At 41.5% G+C, this 14474-nt stretch overlaps 1 long non-coding RNA gene across 1 annotated transcript; it reads right to left on the reverse strand.

Annotated features, from left to right (window-relative positions):
- Positions 1-2094: 2094 nt before the first annotated feature.
- Positions 2095-14394, reverse strand: LOC110086669 (uncharacterized). The gene is made up of 3 exons (XR_002301851.3): positions 6752-14394; positions 4427-4621; positions 2095-3755 (listed from the first exon to the last, which is right to left on the reverse strand). It is a non-coding gene; the product is annotated as an uncharacterized LOC110086669 (long non-coding RNA).
- Between the last annotated feature and the right edge of the window lie 80 nt (positions 14395-14474).

A 14474-nucleotide genomic window follows, 5' to 3' on the forward strand; every position in this document is an offset into this window, starting at 1 on the left:
AAAAGATCTTGCTTGTTTGTCTCTGCTCCTCTGCATCCACCTTTGGAGGACTGACACCAGCCCTTTGGACTTCGGTGTCAGCCTGACTCAGAGAGGCTTGAATGAGATGAGCGTGTGGTGGATGCCAGGAATGCTGACATCCAAGATGGTAGCAGGGTTGAAAAGTTATTGCTGACAGGGTAGCAGCACCTTTTGCTTTGCCCTAGTCTCCTGCTCCTCTGGATGCCAGGAATGATGGCACAGTGAAGGGAGAAGGGACCTGGGTGTGGAGGTGCCTCCAGGCCCTGTCTGAGTCATGGCGAAAGAAGGCAAGAGGGGAAAAAATGTGAGAGAGGAGAACAAGGGTTAATGTGTTTTCTTTACCCTATTAAAATCCATTTTTATGCAAATGTAGTGAGAAATGTCACAGGTTCCTTGGCTCTCATAAAAGAGGGTCCTGACGTGAAAAGGGTTGGGAAACACTACTCTGTGGAGTTTTTCTGTTCCAAAGCGCTTACATTTCCCAGGGGATCTGACCCACTAACTTTATGAGACAGGGACAGGATCATGGCATATGGCAAATTTTAAATGCCACACCACAACAGCCCAATATAAGTTTTATTAATTGGAATTATAACTACAGTAGGTCTGTATCTTTGTGGGGGAAAACACACAAAGTTATTCACTATTCTCCTATACATGTATCTGGAGGTCATTCCATCAAAACACAAAAAATAGTTTTTGTGTGCCACCACACTAGTGTTTGTATGCAGTTGGACCTGTTTCAAAAGTGGAAGCTAGCCAGGCTCAGTTCCTGCCAGCATTCATATCTCTCAGGTTCTAAGGTATGCAGGAGGAAGCACAACTCACTCATTTGATGAAGGACTGGAGAATATAGTTTGCCCTTGAATACTGTGGGTCAGTGATACACGATGTGGTTGTTACTACGCTAAAATGTGATCCTTGAGATGGAACTCAGAAGTAAGCATGCAGAGTATCAGGCTAGAACATTGTTCTGTTTTCCATTTCTCAGAAATAAATCTCATTAAATTCAAGGGAATTGACTCCTATTTAGGCAAGTGTACTAATCTTACTTTAATTTGACAAGAAGAACTAAAGATACCAATGTTTCTCTGTCTATTCTGACTAATACAAAACAGTACAGTGCACGAAATAAACCTGCTTATATTCTGAAGGTTGAATAAAATACAAATGAGAATGCTGGAGGCAGAGGTTTCTTGTTCCCACCACCACCACCAATTTGGAGGTGGTTTGACTAAGACATGACTAACAGTCATAAAGGGGAAAGCATAGTAAGCAGAAGCATACCCCCAGTGTTTCTGCAAACACCTGGTACAATATAACTTTTAGAAGTGATGAATTTAGACATGACTAGCAACTTCACACAGCGTGGATTTTCCAGGGTCTTTTTCTCATATATTTATAGCATGTGTAGGCTTAATATGATGAAAAATTATATGAAAAGCAACCTGCCGAATGAACGGAGGGTGCATGGGTGAAGGACAAGTAAATGTTCAGCGTGATTAGAAAGTGAGGGTGGAGGAGAAGAGTGATGTAATTCTCTACTGTCTTGTAAAAGGGTTTTCTGCTCTCAGAAAATGTTCTCTAGCTGACTTTCCCCTTATGGGTAGGAGAAAGGGACAGTATGTAAGCTTGCCTGTCCTTCTTGATTTTGCCCAGTCCGAGATTTTGTGAGGTGCTGACTACTGGGAGAAACCCAGTAGCTGAAGGGGCTGTGATGATATTCCAAGTCCAAAGACCATTACCTTTGAATGGGGATATATTATGTGCATAACCGAGGAAGCTTTTTGGCTGATAATTAAAGCAGTTAAAGAATGCTTTTGTGATTTCACTTTGTAAAACAATACACACATTCGAATACACATTTGACCAATACTTGCTTTTCCTCATACATGCAAGGAAGCCTGGTTCCAAAGGTAGATGGTCTGCTGAAACAGAGTGGTACCAACTCTCCAAAAATGTTCTGATGCCCCCATTAATCCAATAGGAAGAACTTCAGATGCTAATGTTTGAATCTGGAGAAAGGGAAAGTGACAGATTACCCCCTAGAGCCAGAAGCCTTAAATGCTTAGCTCCTAAGAGTGCGTTGTTAAATCCCTTTGTATTCAATCATGTCTGCCATGCCAAATTAAGGATATTACCTCTTTTTCCCGATACAAAATCACCTTTATCTTTCATTGGTACATTGCTGTGGCATTCGCCCAGGTCATGAATATTCATAGGCTATCTGCACAGACCAATGGAAGAGCTGGAGGGGTGGAATCATGAGGTATAAGAGACTCAGCAGCAGCAGGAGTTTAAATAAGGTTTAGATAGGGTTCTAGAGATGGAGAATTAGAGAGTTAGAGAGTTGAGAGAGCTTTGGAGTTTGGGCAGGAGAATAGTGGTTTAAGGTGGATAAAGAAGAATGTTTGTTTAAGAGTTAACAACATTGCTTGTTCTGTCAATACCTGTATCAATAAACCATTTCTATTTGGTTCTTTTAAAATGACATATGGTCTGGACATCTATTATTACTAATAGGTATTTGTGATGAATGCCCACATCATTCCTGTCACTCATAGCTGGAGCTCATTTGCATGAGCCTATAAGAGGACTGGAGGGGCGGGGTCATTCAGTCAGTGAGTTAGAGAAGGAAAGTGCAAGATGTAAAGGAGAGAGGTTAAAGAGCAAAGAAATACAGATAATCAGAGAAATAGAGAGAACTGATATTAATAAATATAAGCTAGTTAAAGTGAATAAATAAAGCAAATGGTGATTGAGTGTGTAACAAAATATACAAGGTTTCAATGATTCTATACAATGATTAAAAAACATCTGTGATTCAGATTCAACCTAATATCTTTTAATAAACACTTGGCAGCAAGTGTCTGAGTAAAGTATTTTACAGTGTGGATAGAGGAAATCCACTGGTGGCAGCGAAGGAAAGAGAAAACATCCCCAGAGTGAACCCTTGATTTGGGGAAAACAGTCAGGGGACACTGGGTGAACATCACAGTATTACTGATGAAATCAACTGGTGGTAGCTGAGGGGCACATAATGTGAGCTCCTAGTTTGGTGAAACAATCATTGGCCATATGGAATCATGGCAATGGCAAATACAACATGATCTAGAGTGTTCCCCTTCATTCTAGGAATAGCTGTACCTAATAAATTATAGCCAGTTCAGATGGCTGAGAATTTCTTCATAAATTCAACAGAAAGCACTTGATTTTAAAAAAAAGAAAGAAAGAAAGAAAAGAAAAGAAAAAAGAATAGTGAATGTGGAGGAAGTCAAAGTGATATGCTCTTAAAAGAGTAAAACCAGCTTACAGGAAACTTTTTAAAAACCCAGTAGCAGATACAAAATAACAACAAATAAATATAGATTAAAGGTTGGAAATTAAAGTGGCAGACTGAAAGAAAAAGAAGGAGACTGAAATGCATGTAGCATATAAAAATCCTTGTATTGCAGCCTCCTCTTTGCTTCTGTCCAGCCCTTCAGGATGTCTGACGCAGACCTCATGTCAGAAGCCTCTGGTAAAAATTTTCCCTTTGGTGAAAGTAAATGTAGAGGCTAGAATAAAGGATTAATCTGCTTATGGCTGGGCTGGAAAATGGTCAGATGGTGTAAATATTACTTACCCCAGGGTAAATACATTCATCGAACAAATGGAACACTTTTGTTGGATCTGCCATGAATGCTGTAGTGTGCTCCTTATGTTTTTCAGCTTACCTGACTAGCTTAGTGGGCCTAGGAGAGGGGGAAAGGAACCATTAGATGCACTCCTTCTCCATATTGAGGTGAAGAACACTTTTGGAAGGCCATTGACATCCCAACCCCAGAATAAAGACACAAGGAAGTAATATGGGTTAAATATGGGCCACACTTTATTAATAACATCCAAATACGAATTTTACCATCCTTTGGCAAAAGAAGGGGCCTGCTGTAGTGTGGGAACAGGTGAAAGGCAGGGGTATATCGATACTCCTTGATCAATAAATGGGCAAGTCCCCAGCCCCAAGTTCCAGCAGTCACCAGACAACAGAAACCTGGCCAGCTGCTAATAAACAACCCCAGACCTCAAGACATCTTTAGCCGATGACTGTTGGTCCGGAAGTGGCCCAGTGCATCTTCCCCCTAGAGGTGCTGCAATCACACGATCCGCAGTGCCGGGAGGTCAGATGCGCTGTTGGCTTACCTGAGATTACAATTGGGACACACCAAAAATACTTGTTCTTTCTGCACTACCCGCCACAGGATAGGGACTAGACATGCTATGCCCCATGCCTGCCACAGAGCCACATGAGCTCGACAAGCAGGCCCCCTTCAATGCCTTCAAAACATTTCCAAACCTGCATAAGCAGAGGAATAATTGTGGACCACACAGATCCAAGGCTGCCGCCACAGACACTTCTACTTACTTCATGTTAATGCCTGGCCGGACCTTGTTAACTTCAGCAATCCTCCCAGAGCCTCGGCAGGCTAACCAAGGAATAACTGTGGACCACACAGATCCGAGGCTGCCACCGCAGACACCTCTACTTCATGTTAACGCCCATGTGGCGGAATGCCCACATCACTCCTGTCTATCATAGCTGAAGCTCAAGTGCAGGAGCCTATGAGAAGACAGGAGGGGTGGAATCAATTAGACAGACAGAGGTAGGCAGTTAGAGAGGAGAATTGGAGAGTGTTAAGAAGAGAGAGTTGGGAAGTTGGAGAGTTAGAGAGAATGAGAAGGAGATAAATGGAATAATAAAGCTAAATAGATAGAGAATATTAATGAGTTGGTTACTATGAATAAGTCAATACAACACCCAAATAAGCAAATGTGTAATCGACTATAAAAAGCCTAATGTGTAATCCTAAACAATAATAAAAGAACATATGTGATTTAAGAACCAAAAGATAAATAAACAAATTATATTGGCAGCACATGTCTGATGCATATATGGTGCAGCATGAATGAGAGATCCACTGGTGGTAGTGGAAGAAAGAGTAAACGTATCCAGAGGGTGAACCTGTGTTTGAGGGAAACAAACAAGGAACACTGGGTGGAACGTCACAGCCTGGCAGGGCCTGTTAACTTCAGCAATCCTCCCAAAGCCTTGCCAGGCTAACCGAGGAATAACTGTGGACCACATGGATCCGAGGCCGCCACCGCAGATGCCTCTACTTACTTTATGTTAACACCCACCAGGGCCTGTTGACTTCAGGGATCCTCCCAATGCCTTGCCAGGCTAACTGAGGAATAATTGTGGACCATAAAATATGTGTTGCTGGATACCTGACATTCAACCATCTTGGGTCACCAGAAAGTCCAGGATCGACACCCTACCCGACAATCTAGGCAGGTCATTTCCATTACTGTGAGCAGCCCATAGTTAAAGCCTGATATAGGTAGAATGAACCGCCCCAACTTAAAACCCACTAAATTAAAATCCAGAGGGTGAACAAGCAAAATATTGAATACTGATTTCACAACACCTTTTGCCAGCTCAACCCCCACCCCGCACTTCCTAACCATACTGCTTCAAAAATGAAATCCACCTAACCGTGCATAGCTCCAGAGGGATAGCGTCATGAACTAACTTAGATTCCAGAAAAGACAGAGGTGAATAAGCTAGAATTCACCCTGGGCTTTCTTGGGAACTGTCCTGACAGGGAAACCTATAGGTTCTCAATGGGACATTTTGGAAAAGGTCCATTTCCCAGCCACAACTTTAATTGGGCTGGGTCCCTTTTCCAGGGTTACCCCCTCCACTGTTCTGCTTTTTGGTGCTTCCTGCCCCTTTATCCTGTTGTTGCGCACCTGCTTTAAAGCAATTTGCATTTGAGTGCTGTCCACCACAGCTAAGGCATTCATGCCGAAATTTAAAAGGCCTCCTAGCGCAGAATCCCTTGGAATTATACTGGAAACACAGCAGGTGGGGTTGAACCACCTGCCCTGCACTAGGATGGGTAAGTTGTGTACAGGTCACCTTCCTATTTAAGTGACCACTATAAAACCTGTCACCTGCATTCGGTCTGGCAGGGGTCATATGCTGGAGACACAGCCCAGGGTGTGGTTCATCCCAACGCAAGTTCGGATGAATAATGCTCCTCATACAGAATGCCTGATCATACTGCAGCCAAGCATGCCCAGCAAAATCTGTGTAAGCCCTATAAATTATGTCCAAATATTGGAAGAGGGCCTGTGCCCTCCAAGGTTGGGATTTAACAATGACACCAGCATAAATAAAAAAAGCCAGGAAGCCAATTGGCCCAGGTCCTGTCTGGCTTTTTGCTTCTGTGTTTTTCCTTCTCCTTCTCATCCTCCTTATTAGTGTCTTTCTTATCAATTTTTCTATTGAGATGGTCGAAAACGTCAACATAATTTTCTTTACAAATCATTTCTTTCGTAGGCGTTAAATGGTCTCCCAAGGGCATGGAGTATTCTCCTTGCGGTAAAGCCCCCAGAGGCACTGTATTATATCCTGTGTTGGGGACCGATGGGTATAGCCAAGCCCCCACACCTATTGAGCTAGCAGTTTGTCCCTGCGTGGAAGAGGGCACCCAGGGCATGCCCCAGCCTCCCCACTGTGGGCTGGCGTAAGGCCACGCCACACTGGGGAGTCCAATTTTGAGTGTGGTGTGTGGTGTGCTTGTAGGGTAGCCACCTGCTGCCCCGCCTGCCCAAGGCCATGCAGCGAGAAGTGTCTGAGTGTCCAGTGCAGTAATAAACTCACTGGCAGAAGAAGAAGCCCTACCTGAATCTTCCAGAATGTGTGATCTGGCGAAGCCAAATTCCTCCACCTCCTCTTGATAGGTTGACGAAGGCTCAGATGCCCCAGGGGTTGATGACCGCTGTTTCTGCAGGCTTGTTGCTTGTGGTGTTTCTGAAGCCCTGCCAAGATTACTTCTAGTTGCACCCTTCTGAACCTGAATAGACTCAAGGGTGGCAAATCAATTCATTAAATCCTGGGTCAACGTCTTCAATCTAGCCTGCTTATCGCTTTTCGTATCTCTAGCTGACCTACACGGCTGTGTTTCACCTAACTGAGAAGGCTACCCAGTGAGCCTTTGAGTCTCCAAGGCAGATACCTTCTCCTGCAGCTCCTGCCATATTGGCCAGGACTCCTCATCAGAGCAAGACTGTTGGGGGGACACCTAGGGTGCTGGTCTCTTCGTGGCCAGTTGTTTTCCTCTCGTATTGCCACACCCCTTTTGTGATATCACTGCTAGCTAACCTGTGGGTTATGCAAAATGCCGCTCTTCACCAGACCTTAGTGGCTATATAGCAAGGCCAATATAGATAACCCCTAGCTACACTTTAACCTACAACCCAATAAGGACTTAACTGGCTGCAAAGACACAGAGGGCAGTGAGACCTTAAACCAATGCCTCTACAGTCAGTTACCTAAACTACTGATCTATCCTATAGCCTGAAATACAGTAACTAATGCACTCTATACCACTGTTCTCCCTGTAGCTTTATGTATACACCACAATTACCTAAGCAACCACTGTTATAATTGATGAGAATATTGATTCAATATAGCTAACCTTAGTTACTAAATTAGCCAGATGAATTTGCCCTAATTAACGTTTTACTCAATTATCCTTTACCCAATCAGGTTCCAAATAAATCCACCTAATGAATTAATTAAACCCAATTGACTGACAACTTAATTAGACTAATTGGACCCAATTTGATCAGATATAGAATTAAATCCAATCCACAGAAAAAAAAACCTTTAGAATCAATTAAAACAATTACTGAATTACCACCCTATAATTACTGTATTACTGCAATATTACAAAGCTCTGCACTTAATTTAATATTTACTACTATACCCTAAATAAATTTACCTCTATATAGTATTTTTCTTAATACCTATTTAATTTATTTATTGATCTTAAATTAATTACTTTAATACCTTATCAATCAATTCATGACTAATTAATATCTTAAACTCTTCTTTAAAAAGTGGCCAGCATTGGATGGTAAGCCTGCAGGCTTCCTGCACACCACGCTGGTAGCCATTAAAGCCAAGACAAAAATGGCACGAAAATTCAAAATGGCAAAAAATTTTGAATGGAGGTCCCTGTTCCGGCGCAAAACCCCCAGTAAAGAAAGGACAAACAAACAAGCAAGCCCCAACACACATGCACTACTTGGACCTATGGATAACGGACCCCGTTAAACCCCGTTTCCTCTAAGCCTAAGCAGGCAGAAATTTATAACTTTCATGCCACGCCATGGCAGCGTGACCGCCTCCCTGTAACTAAAGAAAGCACCCCCACTGTAAACCAAAAAGCAAAATATATCTTAACAAACTTAACAACTAAAATACTGTAACTAGCACTTAATGATAATAATAAGCAAAAAAACCCTCCGTCTAAGCACAATCGCCCACGTGACACAGCCAAAAAGCAGTCACCCAGGAATTCTCTGTCTTCATTGGATGCCCAAAAAAGAAGAGGACTGTGTGGGGGTGGAAAGCCTAAGTAACCTGGGCTCTCCACCCCCACCATACGAATCTCGTAAGACTACAGAAGTCTCAGTCTCTCTGGGGTAGCCAGCAAGGAGTGCTCATGGTGCTCAAAGTCCTGGTGAGTTTCTTGGCTGTGCAGATTTTGAAGCTGGATATTTCAAATCCCTACTTAATACAGTAACCATGCATTGCATTGATCTTTGCACTACATTTAATTTACTTACAAATGTTGTACGTGCATCTCAAGAGGTTCATCATTCTGCCACTGATGTTGGAAAAGAAGGAAAGCAGCACATATAAGCACTAAGTGAGTTTTATGTTGTCTGAAGTAGCCCTTAGCTCGGGCTCATGTGGTGCTTAATGGCTGAACTGAATTGACTTCTATGTAAAATGAGAGACATAGGTCACACAGACACATAAGAAAAGAACCCCAATTATATTGATTCTTTTCATATCTCTGTTGCACCGATATATGTATAAATAAATGAAGTTAAAAACAATGTAATGCTCCTGCTGGTATCTATTGATCAATAGATCGATAGATAGATCGATTGATACACCGATAGATGATTGATCGATCGATCAACAGGAGCATTCACATTGTTTTTAACTTCATTTATTTATTTATTTTATATTTGAACCATTATAGCAGGCCACACTGCTCTTTAATTTTTTATTGATTCATTTTCTCTACTGTTTCTTGGTTCAAACAGCCCCCCTTTTTAAAAATAACAAAAATGGTATATCAGTAGAGCAATAGCATAGTACAAGCCTTTTCCCTTCCCTCCCTTACTGATTTGTCCCCTTTCCCTTATTTCCCTGCATGTCTCTCCCTTTCATTTTTCTTTTCCCTTCCGCACAGCAGCTGGAGGAGGAAGTGTTTTGTGAATAGTAGGGTTTTAAAAAAGAGAGAGTAGATGTTAATGTTACATGCCTTCCTTTACAATTCAAAGCAGAACATGTCTCACTTTCTAGCCCTCTTTCACCCTCAAGGGAGTGAAGGGGAAGGCTGTCTCCTTCAAGCTGTCTCCTTCTGAGCAATGTATTCATGTTAATTTATTGATATCCATTTTTAAAAAACATCAAAAAAAAAGGCAGGGGGTGCAAGAACAGTGGTCATGAAGTGGCCACAGAGCCCAAAAACCTGACCCCTTCAAAGAAGAAATAAATGGACAGCAATGTTCACACACGGTGAAATGATAAAGAATGAAGTGATTCATTATTGGTACAATTTAACACAATTCTCTTGGCAAGAGGGAAATAAACTGCTTGCTTGGGCAAATGACTTGATGTTGGCTGTGCATCATGTGAGCAGTAAATTATGAAACAATTTTAAAAATGGCCAGATTGGTATAACTGGAGTTCTTTTGGCAGGTGTGATCGAGCCCATAGGTATATGGATAGAAGACCTCTTTAGTTGTGCAATTTCACATGTAGTCAAGAAATGTTATAAAAGATTGTCACACACTGAAAACCCAAAGAAGGCTTCTCACTTGCAAATTGAGGCTATTATTAAGAAGCATAACTTCAAGTCTATATGTGTTATTAAGATAATATCTCAAATCCCACTTAAAGCAAGAAGTGTTTGCTATGAATCATAGATAACACAATAATGAACTTAAAATTTTATATTAAGAAACCCTATCAAGACCTTTTATTGGATAGCATGTATCTGGAAATCTGTACATTACTAACTTAAAGTGTCAGCTTTTCATAGTCACAAAGTGAAATGTGGTTTTGTAAGATTTGCATCTTTAGATGGCACTGTAATTATAATCCAACAGTGCCATCCACTGCCTCTTTAAATAAGCTTTCCTTGTAACACTCTCTAGTAACATGTTTTGTGACAACTGATTTCTATAAATTACTGTGGCAGACACTGGAAGAGGAGGGGGGAACACTCCTCCAGCAAAGCAAGGGGGTAACATTAGGGATTATTGGACACAGTTCTTCAAGAGTCAGCATTTTTCCTAATTTAACCTTATGTCATGGCACAGAGGACAGATAATGACTGTACATCTGTCATCATACCTTGGTCTTTGGTCCTTGTAAATCTTCTGACTTTTAGACTGTTTCCCAAGTAAAGGAGGGCCATATGCAATAGTTTCTGTTCTGGAAGATACCTCTCTTGGAGTGCAGTGATCAGATGTCCGGAGACTTCTGTACTGAAGCAGAAGCTTTCAGGGGCATACTGTCATTCTGTGCTGAGAGAACCATGTGCCTGATTGGAAAAGTAACCTTGACAGCACCATTTCCTAGGAAGGCTAACCCTCATAATTAAGCAGAATTAGGTAGTTACTTCAGGTGTTATCACAGCAAACAGCTATTTGATTGATTGTATTTGGGGAAGAGATGGGCAAAAATTCAAGTGCATGCTGTCCAATGCCCCTTTTTAGCAGTCCCCTCCACACCCACTGAGAAGTATGTGTTGATGAGCCTCATGGCAGTGGTTAAACCGCTGTACTGCAGCCAAAACTCTGCTCTTGACCTGGGGTTCAATCCCAGGTAGCCGGCTCAAGGTTGACTCAGCCTTCTATCCTTCTGAGGTTAGTAAAATTAGTACCCAACTTGCGGGGTGGGGTGGGGGACAATGTGTAGCCTGCATAATTAACTTGTAAACCACCCAGAAAGTGCTTTAAGCACTATGAGGCAATATATAAGAAGCTCATTTTGCTTTGCCTTTGGTGAAAAATCAGTATTGCAATTTCTGCCAAAAAAAATTTGTAACAAACTGTTAAATGCCCTGTTGTACAGGAAAAGAGAGAAACATTTTATTTGTCCTTTTAATTTTCTGTTTATATGTGTTTGTTTTTATGGAAGAAATGTATAGTGTTGAAAGCTTCCAAACATTTCCTGTGTGTTTTTCTCTGGGAAGACATTTCTTGTCCTTAAACATAATGCCAGTTCCTCAGCAGCAGTCAGCAGGAATACCATTGCTGAATACAGCATGAAATCTGGCATTTCTCATTCTATATGCCATAAAAGTCTTTCCTGGTAAACCTTGAGGATCACTTTGCTTGCACAGGAGATTAATGCAATGAACCTATAATTATTACAATCTTTGTGCCTCCTTTCTTTCAAATGTTTACATGTGTTGAGCAATTCCAGTCTGCGAGCTTTTGTTTTATTTTCCGTATTTGTTGTCATATTCTTCTTAGGATTTTGATAGATCGAGTTCCTGTAGCCTGGAATAGCACTCTTGGTATCCCATCTATTCCTGCTTTGATAGAAGCTTTCACTGTGCTTTCTAAAACTGCTGATTCTTCATCAAATGTATCATCCTTAAGGAGAATAATTTAACCTTCCAGTTATTTCCAGTTAGCTCTAATTTTTGAAGTTAACAGTTCATGGTTTGTACTACAGTCTGTTTCCTGGTCTTAGCTTAGCAGGAAAAAAACAACTTCATGAGCTTCTGCTTCTGTTTGTATAATATATTCGATTTTTATTTTGGCCATCCATGTTCACAATAATCTACCACGTCTCTCAGTTTTTGCCATTCTGTCTTGGGTGATCCTGTTCGGAATCTAGAGTCTTAAAGGAGGCTAGACTTCAGGTGAAATTGCTCTCCATTTCAACATTACACTCAACTCTCTCACCATGTTCAGACGTGCATCTAAGAGAGGGTTATTACACTGCCATTAATTAATTATCATACTTGAATGACATCGAGTAATAATTAAATCTAGTTTGGGAGTTGTGGTAGAAATTTATGTCAGCAGTTAGAATCGTATTGGTATCCATGCAACCTTGCTGCAGCTAATTGCTAATATTTGACAAGGTGCCGGGGCACATCTTGGTTGTACAGCTGGTTCTGGGATGCAATATCATGTGACCAGGACATGCTTTGGCACCTTATCAATTATGTTTAAACATGGCAAGTTACTCAAAACTTTGTGAAAACCTACTGGATTGGATTGCGGCCAATACTTTGAAATAAAAGTATAATTATATAATGAACATAAGGAAACACCAGAGGAAAAAGTAATAATGGTTACATTTCTATACTGTATATAATATACAAATAAGTATGTTTACATGTGTTTTAAATATATTTACCTGTTTTATACACACACACACAGAGAGAGAGAGAGAGAGAGAGAGAGAGAAATATATTATTCCTTTTAAAAGGCATTATTTCCATTTTATTTCATTTAAAAAAACTTAAGCTCTGCCCACTTTTCCTGAAATTGTCTATACAAGTATGTAACTCTCAAGCTATCAACCAACCCCCCTGAAAAATGCTCCAGGGCCTAAGGAAGTTGCCCACATTATTAAAAGAACGAAATGTTTTTGTATTTTCTGTCTCAGATGCCAATATATCTTCCAAGATCTTGGGTACTATGCATCTTGCAGGATGGCTTGTTTCTCCAATTTTGGTAGCCAGGTATCTTGGATCTGCTGTTTATTTTATTTTATTTTATTTTATTTATTTAAAACTTATATGTCACCCACACTACTCAAAGGTCTCTGGGCGGCTTACAGCAATTTAAGTACAATAAAAAGATAAAGCAATTAAAATACAATTAAAAATACAGTACTCTACAAATTGCCATCAGGACCCACAGTTGATATTATTTCAATTAAAAATCTTCTGGAACAGGAAGGCTTTGACCTGCCGCTGAAACATCATCAACGTTTGTGCCAGACAAATCTCACTCGGGATGGCATTCTATAGTCTGGAGGTGGCTACCGAAAAGGCTGTTTATCTACAAGCCATCCCTCTTACCTCCTTGAGGTAAGGCTTTTTCAGGAGGCCCCCCTGGCTAGATCTTAATTTCCAGGTAGGTTTATATGGATACCTTCAGGTATCCAGAGCCCAAGCCATTTAGGGCTTTATACCTCAAAACAAGCACTTTGAATTGGGCCTGGGCAGTGACTGGTAGCCAATGTAATTTGAACAGAATTGATCTGAGGTGTTCCCTAGCAGCTCAATTCTGAACAAGTTGCAGTTGATGGACCGTCTTCAAAGTTAGCCCCACGTACAGTGCATTGCAGTAATCTATAGAGGATGTTCCCAGTGCATGCGTAATTGTCATGAGACTCTGCTCCTCCAGGTAGGTTCGTAGCTGGTATAATTTCCACAGCTGAAGGAAGGCACCCCTGGCCACCGAGTCCCCCTGGGATTCCAGAGTTAGACCGGGATCCAGGAGCACCCCCAGGCTGGGGACCCTGTCCCTTAGGGGGAATGCAACCCCATTCAGGGCAAAAAATGGCCCTCCAGCCTGTCTAACAAAGCACCTACTAACAGCACTTTCGTCTTGTCTGGATTGAGTTTCAATTTATTAACCCTCATCCAGTCCATTATCAGGTCCAGACTTGAGTTCAGCACAGAGACTGCCTCACTTGGATTGGTGGAAAACAAGAGGTAGAGCTGAGTATCGTCAGCATATTGCTGACTCCTCAGCCCAAACCTCCTCATGACCTCTTCCAGCAGTTCCATGTAGATGTTAAACAGCATGTGGGACAGTATCGAGCCCTGAGGAATCCCATGACATAAATGCCATGGGACTGAGCACCACCTTCTGGACACAGCCAGGAAGGAGCGGAACCACTGTAGAGCAGTGCCCCCGACTCCCAACCCAGTTAGCCTATCCAGAAGGACACCATGGTCAATGGTGCTGAAAGCTGCTGAGAGGTCCAGGTGTACCAACCGGGTCACACCCTTTAGACCATTTTCACCTGATGACCATAGAAAATGGTGTATAGAAGCTTTCACACATGATTAATTTAAAGGAGTACCCACTGTGACCCACCAAAGATTGCTGTGACATAATATACAGTAGATATTGGAGGTGAATCAGATAACTCAGCCTTCCCCAGTTGATCACTCAAAACCAGAAAGGTCTCTGGCTGAACTAGGGAGATAAATACAATGCTAGTTCTATGTAGAGGAAGCCTATTAAAATAAATGAAATTTAATTTACTGTATTTTTTGCACCATAAGACTCACTTTTTTCCCACAAAACAGGGGTGTGGAAAGTCTGTGCGTCTTATG

This window comes from Pogona vitticeps, chromosome 6 (assembly GCF_051106095.1).
Source record: "Pogona vitticeps strain Pit_001003342236 chromosome 6, PviZW2.1, whole genome shotgun sequence".
Lineage (NCBI taxonomy): Eukaryota > Metazoa > Chordata > Lepidosauria > Squamata > Agamidae > Pogona > Pogona vitticeps.